Source organism: Strix aluco, chromosome 18 (genome assembly GCF_031877795.1).
Source record: "Strix aluco isolate bStrAlu1 chromosome 18, bStrAlu1.hap1, whole genome shotgun sequence".
NCBI lineage: Eukaryota > Metazoa > Chordata > Aves > Strigiformes > Strigidae > Strix > Strix aluco.
This window is the reverse complement of record NC_133948.1, coordinates 12,372,576-12,381,850: the sequence shown is the minus strand read 5'-3', so window position 1 is coordinate 12,381,850 and position 9,275 is coordinate 12,372,576. Positions and strand designations below refer to the sequence as shown.

Sequence of the window (9,275 nt, the reverse complement as noted above, 5' to 3'; positions counted from 1 at the left end):
ACCATACTCACTTTTGTGCCATTGTCCAATTTAATAAATGTTTCATTTCCTTTCAAGCTGATAGCATATTAATTTATCACTGCAACACTGAGCTTTTGTCCTATGTTTACCTGAGGTAGCAATGCAATGATCTTGTCTGTGTTGTGCAAGCTCTGCCGCTGCTTGCAAAGTTGATCCATGACATTTCTTGCGTCTTCTCCCATATGCCAAATATTTTGTTGGTCCATCCTGGTTGTCATAGTGTGTGTGTGATTCTACATTATTTCATCTTTGAGATTAATATGCTTTTCTCTCTCAGATGTCTTGCATGGTGTATTTTTTGTTCTCATTGTGCTTAGAACTGACTTGCACTTAATTCTGGACTGGATGATTCTTTGACCTTCTATCTGTCTTGAAAATTTTGAGGGAAAACCAATTCCCTAGTAAGAGGACAGACCATAATTTGAATTTTCAGCAAAAATCTCAGGAGACACACCCCTTAGTAATCTTTGAAAAGGTAAGAATCAGCCAGGCATGTGCATTTCTTTAGTTCCACTTTCCTTTTTTATATTTGCCAAAAAAACCCACATCTTTATGCTTCATTTTTATGTGAAGTACAGTATCCCATAATGTGTATGGATTTCTAAGGGGTTTTCACTGCAAGAATTGACTGGAACCTCTTAAACATTTCAAATGCATCAAAATTGAGTATTAAGAAAAATAAAGCTTCTGATTGTCTTCCTTTTTACTGGCATACACAGCTTTTAGATAAATATGGATTTCTAGAACATACACATGCAATTTAATATTTTCCCAATTGCCTTCTGTATTTCCAGACTTTCAGCTCTTCCGGGCATCTTGGTAGCTGCTTCTTTTCCATTCAAGTTACACTCTTTGGCATCTTTTTACTCCTGATACCATATGGCATTCCTTAATCCCTCTCCACCCAAACTGCTTTAAAAGTTACTGCTTATTAATGACACATTTCCAGCTGTCTCTACTTAACAGAATGAAGGCTTTTGCCATGTCCCTGTTTCTGAGCCTGGGCAACTGTACCACTTACAGTTACAGTTGCCAAGGCCATGGCTTGGGAGGGAACATGCTCAGGCACGGTACCTGCAGTAGAAGGCATGGTGTGGGAATGGTACATTGGCAGAGGGGATCAGTCCCCAGGTTCTTCGAAAAGCAGGCTGCCTCATAAGTAAGAAGTATATTCAAAATGCAGTCAATTCTATTTGCCTGATTACAGCATATTACAAAATGATCTTTCTGTAGAACAGAATTAAACTATCAGAGTAATTGTTCCCATAAGAATCACAAGGAAATGGCCTGGGCTCTTAAAGGAAATACCCTTTAGGGCACCTCCTGAAGAGATTGTTTTTTAAAAAAAGAACCAATCTCCAGAAAATAAATCTAATAAACCACAGTTTGTTTATGTAGCATTGAGCCCTGTGAGCTTTGGTGCTAATTCCTCTTGGCCAGCGCACAGGTGTAAGGAGCTGATGTCGCCGCTGAATGACAAATGCACTGAGTGCGAATTCTGTTCTCACATGCTCTTCCCAGGAAAGCCAGTCCAGCCACAGGGGTGTAAATGAGCAGATGCTTCTCCCCTCTTGTAGGGGCACCTGCTGTCACAGGGCACATTGCTGAGTGAGAGAAGCTCTAGGCTGCACCCCTAGTTTCTTGTCTTTTGTCACTGTGGATTACAGTCTCTGCACAAGTTGTTGCTGCTATTATTATCATTTGTTATTATTATTATGTGATACTGCAGATCTATTCCCCTCCCTCCAAGATGCTGTTTCTGCCAAAGCCTTTTCTGCCTTTGATCACAGCCAAAAAGATGGCTTTGACAGTCTATGTATTCCCCTAGCCCACTGCAAAGTCCTAATCCTTCTAATAGCTGGAGGTTTTCAGTTTAAGTCTTTTATTAATATTCCATCTTAATTGTAAAGCACTTCAGTGATATCCAAAAGCCTGTCTTACATAACAGCCTTATCCACACTTGAGTTCTTTAGAGCTGGAGTGTCAGGAAAAACCTCTGTTTGATCTGCCTAGTCTGTCATTAGTCCTCATGCCTTTAATGCACAAAGCCATTAGAAATTAACAATACATTTCAAATGTCTAAGCTCAGTCAATGTATATTTTTAAATATTTGATATTATTAGAAAGAGTATGGCTTGCTGTCATGTACAGATTTAAGCGATGTAGTTAGCAAAGTCTCTATAAAGTCTTCTAGAAGTCTTGTTTGCAGCTCTAAATCATCTGGAAAGTGAAAGAAGCTATAGGAAATGGAGATAATTAAGACGTTTCATAAAGTGCCAGCGTTGATAGAATCCTACTATTCATTAGGCTTTTCTCAGCTGGGTAACTAGATGAGAACACCCGGAAACTGGGAACTACTTGTTTCCTCACTGTGGATATCCCAGAAAGTCACTGAAAAGGAAGAAAGGAGAGATGTTTTTGCTTTTTGAAGTATGGTTCTTAAGATTTCAATTCATTGCAGATGATCGTTCCCTTTCCTCTTATACTGCTTCAGCTATTTCAGGTAATTGCCAGCTTTTCCCAATGTTTATATATTTTAGTAAAGACTAGGAGTGAGCCTTAAAACTAACAAACTGGCATGTTTTGAAAATGAACCTTCATGTTTACTTGTCTTGAGGACATTTTCTTCAGGAGACTGATTCAGCTCGGACACATATTGTTCAGACTGAACAAAGCTCAAAGAGTAAACAGAGACCCTTCCTAATAAACTAATGCAGGAAACAAACAGTTTTAATGGAGTTTGATGTTATTAATAAGCAGATAAAGGAGAGAAGTGAACTTGAGCTTCAGATAGCAAATATGAACCTCCCCTTAAATCCCACTTCAAAAGATAAAGAACATACCAGTATGTGTCTGTACGTTGCATTTAGAAGTCACATCCAAAAGCAGAAGATTTCCATTTTCTCCAGCTTCCATACATGCTGTGTTAAATAATTTGTAGAAGCCTGGAACACTTCCTACTTTGTATCTGAACAGAAATTCTTAAATCCAAAGACCTGAGGACACCTTTGGAAAGCAGGTGTTAGTCTGTGCTTCACATGCAAAGAAACTAAGGTATAGTGCAACAAAGCTCAAATCCCTGTAGGTACTCTTCACTGTGGGGGAAGATGTCAAAATTTAGTATTCAGCTATTCAAACAAAATCACAGGCAGTCAGAGTGGTCATTAGCACTCATTTTGACACCCAGCTCCCTGCTTATACACTAGTGTATGCTGCGTGCCTGAAAACCGCAGAGCTGATTTTTGCCACGGCGCGAGATAAAACTACTCATTCTGTATGAGTTAATTTGGTCCTTTAATAACTGTGAAATAGAAACACTTCTCTAGATGTTTAACAGGATTTGTTGGAAATTACTAAAAAACTACATTATTCAATAAAACTTGATAATTGTACTAATGAGATGTTGTTAGATCAACTACCAAAATGTAGCACCCCTCTGAAATGAAGCATAAAAAGCATTTTGCAGCTATCTTGTTTGTAGAATTGACAAATGGCTTTATCTGAAATTGAAGGGTAATTTAGGCAGAATGTAACTACCTAAGCTGTAATTTGTTCAGGACATCAGATCTGTTATTAAATTCTTGCCAAAAAAATATAATTTAGCTCTCCAAGATTAGGAATCCTTAGTGCCTTTGTTTAGTTTCTTGTGCCATGACACTGGTAGAAGCATCTTGCCCCCTCTCCCTCTGCAAGCCTGCCGACTCAGCAGGGAGGTGGGCATGCTTGCACAGTTTTGAGCAGCTCTGCTACTGAAACAAGGTGTCCTTCCTCCACTGGCCACATGTTCCTGACCTGCTTCTCTTGTGTCAATACTAGGGCTATAATTTTTCATCTGAAAGGGTCTACTGGCTGCTAATAGAAACCTGACCCATATTTTGTAACCAGAAAGGAAGCTGTACGAGTTGCAAGCCAGATGTGCCAAACCCCATCTCTCCCTGGAGCTATCTTCTACCAGAACTGTGCTGGTTATGTACCAGTACTAGTGTTCATTAAATAAAATATTTGAGAGAGAGCAGCTCTATGGAGAGAGAACAGCTGCCCTGGAGATAATGAGTGATTCACTCCAGCCGATCCCAAATGAATTTCAACTCACTGCAGTAATTTCACACTTTTGCCTGTTTGTGGTATAACTGAATTTGTGTTGTATAACTGAGTTGTTTCATGATGGTAGCTCACATTTTAGTTGGTGGTAGTGAAAGGGTCAAAAGATGAAAAGCAGCAGCTACTTTTATTCTGATTTCCCAGGTGCATCAATAGTGGCAGAATAAAATATGAGAACTGATGTATCATAATCTTGATACACCTTAATACCCTTCCCATTGGAAAGTAACTCTATCCCAAAATAAACACAAGAGGTTTCCTTTGCCAAGAGACTGGCCAGAGATCAGCCTGCCAGGCAATGAGCAAGCAATAGGAATCTATTCAGCCTTGTCCCCAAACTACTTCCAACCCAGACCGCAAGTATCTGGCCTTCAGTGCTGCTCTCTTTCCCTCCCATTCCCTGAACTAATTCTTTAGGCAGTTGATAAATGACATGTTTTGTTTGTTTGTTTGTTTTTAAACTGGCAAAGATTAAATGTTCCTAGTCAGAAAAATAATGCAGGCTTTCTACCTGATAATCAGGGATCCTTTTTAATGCAGCTGAAGAGTCCACCTGTCTCTCTGAAAAGCAGCGATAATCCTGTGTCCAGATCGTATTTCAGAAAGGGACCACTCCATCACATACGTAGTTTATTGTGCCTATAAAACATCTGCATGGGCTCATGAAAAGCTTTGCTCTTATCTAGGAGAGCTCAGGTCATCTGAAAGTGGAAAATTATGAAGTGATTTTATTTTTTCCTTCCTATATTAATTGCTGCTTTCAATGTAAGCCAAAGACAAGCCAAACAATTGAGCATTCCTTTGCTATTTACTATTTGGCACATTATCATTTTATGCCTTGAGACCGTGTCAAACAGAGAGGGACCACTGACACTGTTAAAACCACATCAATTTTGCTTCAGTGATTTTCAGAGGGTTTTTTTTTTTCCTAGAACCTGTACTCAGATCTCCACTTTAACATGTTTCCTGCCTGCCTTGTGGTTCACCTCCACTTGCACAGCTGTGTCTTCTACATAGATGTGACCGTGAAGTTGATTGTAGTTTGGCAACAGAGATGTCTGATACGAAAGAGGTGACATTTGCCAGCTGTGGGCACTAAAACTGCAAAGCTGAGCCAGCTATATCAGCTTAATTAATTGCATTCCTAGCTGTGTCAACTGGAGGACTGAGACTTAAAAAGGGTGTGTGGGAAGGAGGTAGGGTGAGGAGTAATTCCAGGAAAATTATTTACTTTTGTTACACGCCTGGAGTAGGGAAGGTTGGGTCTCTTCTCAGGAATCTGGCTGAAGTTAGACCACACATTCTAGCTCAGGGAGCCCAACCCTATCTGTCCCATTGAGCAGCAGAGTTTCCATTGCATCTTCTTTCATGTTATTATTTGGTTTAACAAGCTAAGAAAGGGTTGGGGCATCATCTCCATGTGAAGTGTCACCTCCTGCTCTGTCTGGCCTCTCACGTGCTAACAACATGGAGCTGTAGATTCAAGCTGAGGTCTGTGGCCTCACAGAGCATCGTAGTGAAAAGATTTTTTTCTTCCCTTTGGAAACACTTCCTCTCTTCCACACTGATGGTTGCTCTTACCTGTTTTTCTCACTACCAGCTCCGTAGGCACAGCCTGACCCTCTGGCAAGCCCTGTGTATTTACATTATAAAGTATAGGGAGCTTCACCTTTGTCCCTACACATTTCTTCTCCCCCTTATCTCTCTGTCACCTTGCTTTCCTCCACTGTGTTTTTCCTGTAGTTCATCCATACCTCTTGTGGACTGTTATATTTGTTCCATTGCCCTTCATCCTCCTTTCCCATTCCTGTAGGCTTGTTGCAGGATCACACTGTGGCCTTTCCCCCCCTCGATGCTATTTGACCATAGAAAACAGTGACTTCCAATCCACCTGCCAGTCTTGCCCTGACAAATACAAAGGGAAGTTGTCCGTTTGCAATCAGGATGCAAGTAACCAGGGTGGATTTGAGCACAAGGATTACAGCCAGAACAATAATGCCTTTGTAATGCTGTCGGGATTATTCCTCTCCCGTGGAGTAAAACTTGAAGAGAAATACCAAGTCTTCAAGCAAACAGAATCTCCAGCTGTCAGTGCTTTTGCTTCCTCTGGAGGCAGACACATGCCTGTCCAAATACAATATGCCGGAAGACCGATACTTGGCATCTTTACAACTATTGAAACATGACATGTTTCTGAAACCCTTTAAAAACGATAGATAGTAAATGGAAAGGAAAGGCCATAAATGAGGGCTAGACAGCTCCTCTCCTGTTACGGGACAGATTCCTGGTTAGTATCCTGATTCTCAACCCAATCCAGCTTAGATTTTGCTGTACGTTGGCAAATTAATTGTATGATATCAAGCTTACCCTAGATGATTATGTTCTTGCAAATGCAGGTGAGAGAAATAATACAGACTAAGAAACTAGTACCAAGAGAACTGCTGCAAAACATCACATTTTGTGCCTTCCTGTCAACAGCTCGCTGGAGACTTTTTTTTTCCCCACGGACAGTGCTCACTCATTTCACTCTCAAACTCCCTTTCTAGACTGCGGTCTTTAACTGAAATTGAAATACACTTTTCTGAGTTCAGGGCAAGCAATGCAGCCTCTGTTTGTTTAAACAGTATTCTCAATTTTTTCAGATATTCTCTCTACACAAGTGAAGCCAAAAAGAATTGACCGAACGCTTCCCCCCAAAACACTCATGCATTTGCTCACGTGCATGCTTTTTCATAGCACTTTTAGGGAAAGACAGGATTTTACAGATGCAGGCAGTGCCATATTTGTCATTGCCTGCTGGAATTGGATCCACCTTCCCCCACCAGCCCGAGGCTACTCACTTGCTCCAGAATCCCCCTGGTCTGGGGAGGGAGGTGCAGCTCCCCTCTGGCTTGGCCTCTGACTGAATCACTCGGACAGTTTTGACTTAGCTCCGTCTCCGGGAACAGCGAGCATGCACATTACATAATATAATCTTCATGTCTTCAGGATTCAGGCCTGTCCTCTTTTGTGCTGCCAGATGGAAGAGGAGCCACGCTCTCTCTGGAGAGATGTCCCTGCACATCTCGCCGCTCAGCCGTGCTGGAATTATGTGCTTCTCTCTGCAGCCCGGCACTGTTGTTCCCTGGCATTTGGCTCTGGAATAGCTAGCTCTTTAGTATGCAGTGGATGTTACGCAGCTACTGCGATCCCAAGATTAATTTGTCTAGAAAAGGAGATACATGAAGAACTTCCAAAACGAATTTGTGAGGAGGATGTACTCCAGATTCTCTCAATGGCCAGGGTTTTCTCCCAGCTGAAACCCAAACACAGGTGTTGTGAACAGCCAGGTTTCTGGTTTGTGCTCTCACTGTCCCATTTCATAGTTTTTTCAGCTGCTGCTGCTGTTTTGTTGCTTGGTTCTGTAACATGGCCCCTGCCTGCATTGTTATTGCTTCTGTTAGTCAAGCCGTTTCATGCCCTGATCCCTGAAGTGCTCTCCAAAGTGATGAATCACACCTGCACTAGTGAGTCCCTTCTCACTAATGAGGCATCCGCTCAGAATTCTGCAGTGCTCAGTTGATTGAGACAAGGAGCTACAACCCACCTGTAGACAGCAGTGCCACTACAGTCCTCAGGAATAGCTCAAAAGACCCCAAGGAGGGTGAGGGCAGCGTTAGTCAGGCTAGACAGGAATCTTATCTGCGTGAACTTCCTCACAGCAATGCATCGTCAGCACCAGCTGCAGCTCCAGAAATGGCAGCTTCTCTAGAAGCAGTGTTACATCCTGACAGAATTAACTTCCTTGGGACAGAGGGGTATTGAGAAACGTTCATTTCAGCCTCCTGCTACCTTTGAGCTTCCTGGCAGAAGGACCCCTGAAGTAGCCACGGCTCCAGCAGCGCAGCTGCAGTAGGGAAAGCCTGGGCTTGTGTTCATGCACTGATGGCATCAAAGAGGAGCAGCCTGTTCTGAAAAAAAACAAAAAAAAAACAAAACCAAAAAGGTCCTTGACTGTAATTAGGAGCTGAAACGACACTGCAGGTATGAATGGGAAATTGTTGCTCGACAAACGCCCCCACCACAAAGCCCTTCAAGAGCGCATTTAGCCACCAGGACAGCCAAGCGTCCAAAGCAGGAAAGGGACAGAGGGACCAGCCCCTTCTTTCTGCCATCCTGAGGATGGACGGAGGGCACCTCGTGCAGGAATTGCACGCAGCTGCTGCACAGCTGGTGCTGATAGCACAGCTAAGGGGACAGGGCACACGGAGCCAGGGCTGCAGTGGAATTCTTTTTCCGTGGCAGCTTTGCCGTGACCAGCGGCACGGGACAGCAGCACAGGCTGCAGCAGGACCCCGGGGGCTGCAGAGAGAAGTTGCACTTGGGTTGTTGCAGAGAAGACTGTGTCATCTCATAGTAACTGCTGTGCATGTGCCAGCAAGAGCAGAGCTAGCATGAGTAAGCTTATTATGCGATGATCACACCTTCATCTTTCTGGGTACATAAACTGCTGAGGTATCCAAGTCTAGCAGTGAGGCACAATCACTGTCTGAAGATGAGCAAGAAGGAACCGGGTCCTTTCCTCATTGGGAACATATGTCTGATTTGACACCATTATCTTTTACTGTTTTTAAACAGAACATCATTATTGAACCACCTGTTGCCACTTAATTACCTGTGGTTGATTACAAAGGCGTTAAGTAATCGGGTTTTTAGGTACAAAGTCCTTAATTTTTCTATCTTTTTATGATGTGCCTTACCAAAGCCTCCGCGTCCATTTCAAAGGCTGGATGAAAACTTCCCCCGGGGGCTATGTCGGACAGGCAGCGGCTGAGCGCCCAGCCTCCCTCCTCTCGTGAACTCTGGGGAATCGGGAATTCGGATCAAGACTTTGAATCCTCTCAGTTAGAAGGATAGGACCTATCGGTGCTCACCTAGAGGGCCGGTATCCACCGTGGTCCCGTTTGTGTAGGCTGAGCCCCCGGGCGGAGCGCTCAGATGGGCCCCGGCCCCCTCAGCGCGCTGCCTCCCAGTGCTGGAGCGGAGGCACCTTCCGGGAGGACGCGTGGCGGGGCACGGGGGTCCCCCGGCGGGGCAGGGGTGCTCGCCTTCCCGGCTCTGCCCCCAGAGGCACTACGCTCCTTCCCTGGGGGATGCGGGAGCCTCGGGGGTCA

General features: G+C 43.6%; 1 long non-coding RNA gene across 1 annotated transcript; it reads right to left on the bottom strand.

Moving 5' to 3' along the window:
• Positions 1-520: 520 nt before the first annotated feature.
• LOC141931681 (uncharacterized) lies at positions 521-3,634 on the bottom strand. The gene is made up of 2 exons (XR_012625644.1): positions 2,865-3,634; positions 521-2,412 (listed from the first exon to the last, which is right to left on the bottom strand). It is a non-coding gene; the product is annotated as an uncharacterized LOC141931681 (long non-coding RNA).
• Positions 3,635-9,275: the final 5,641 nt, after the last annotated feature.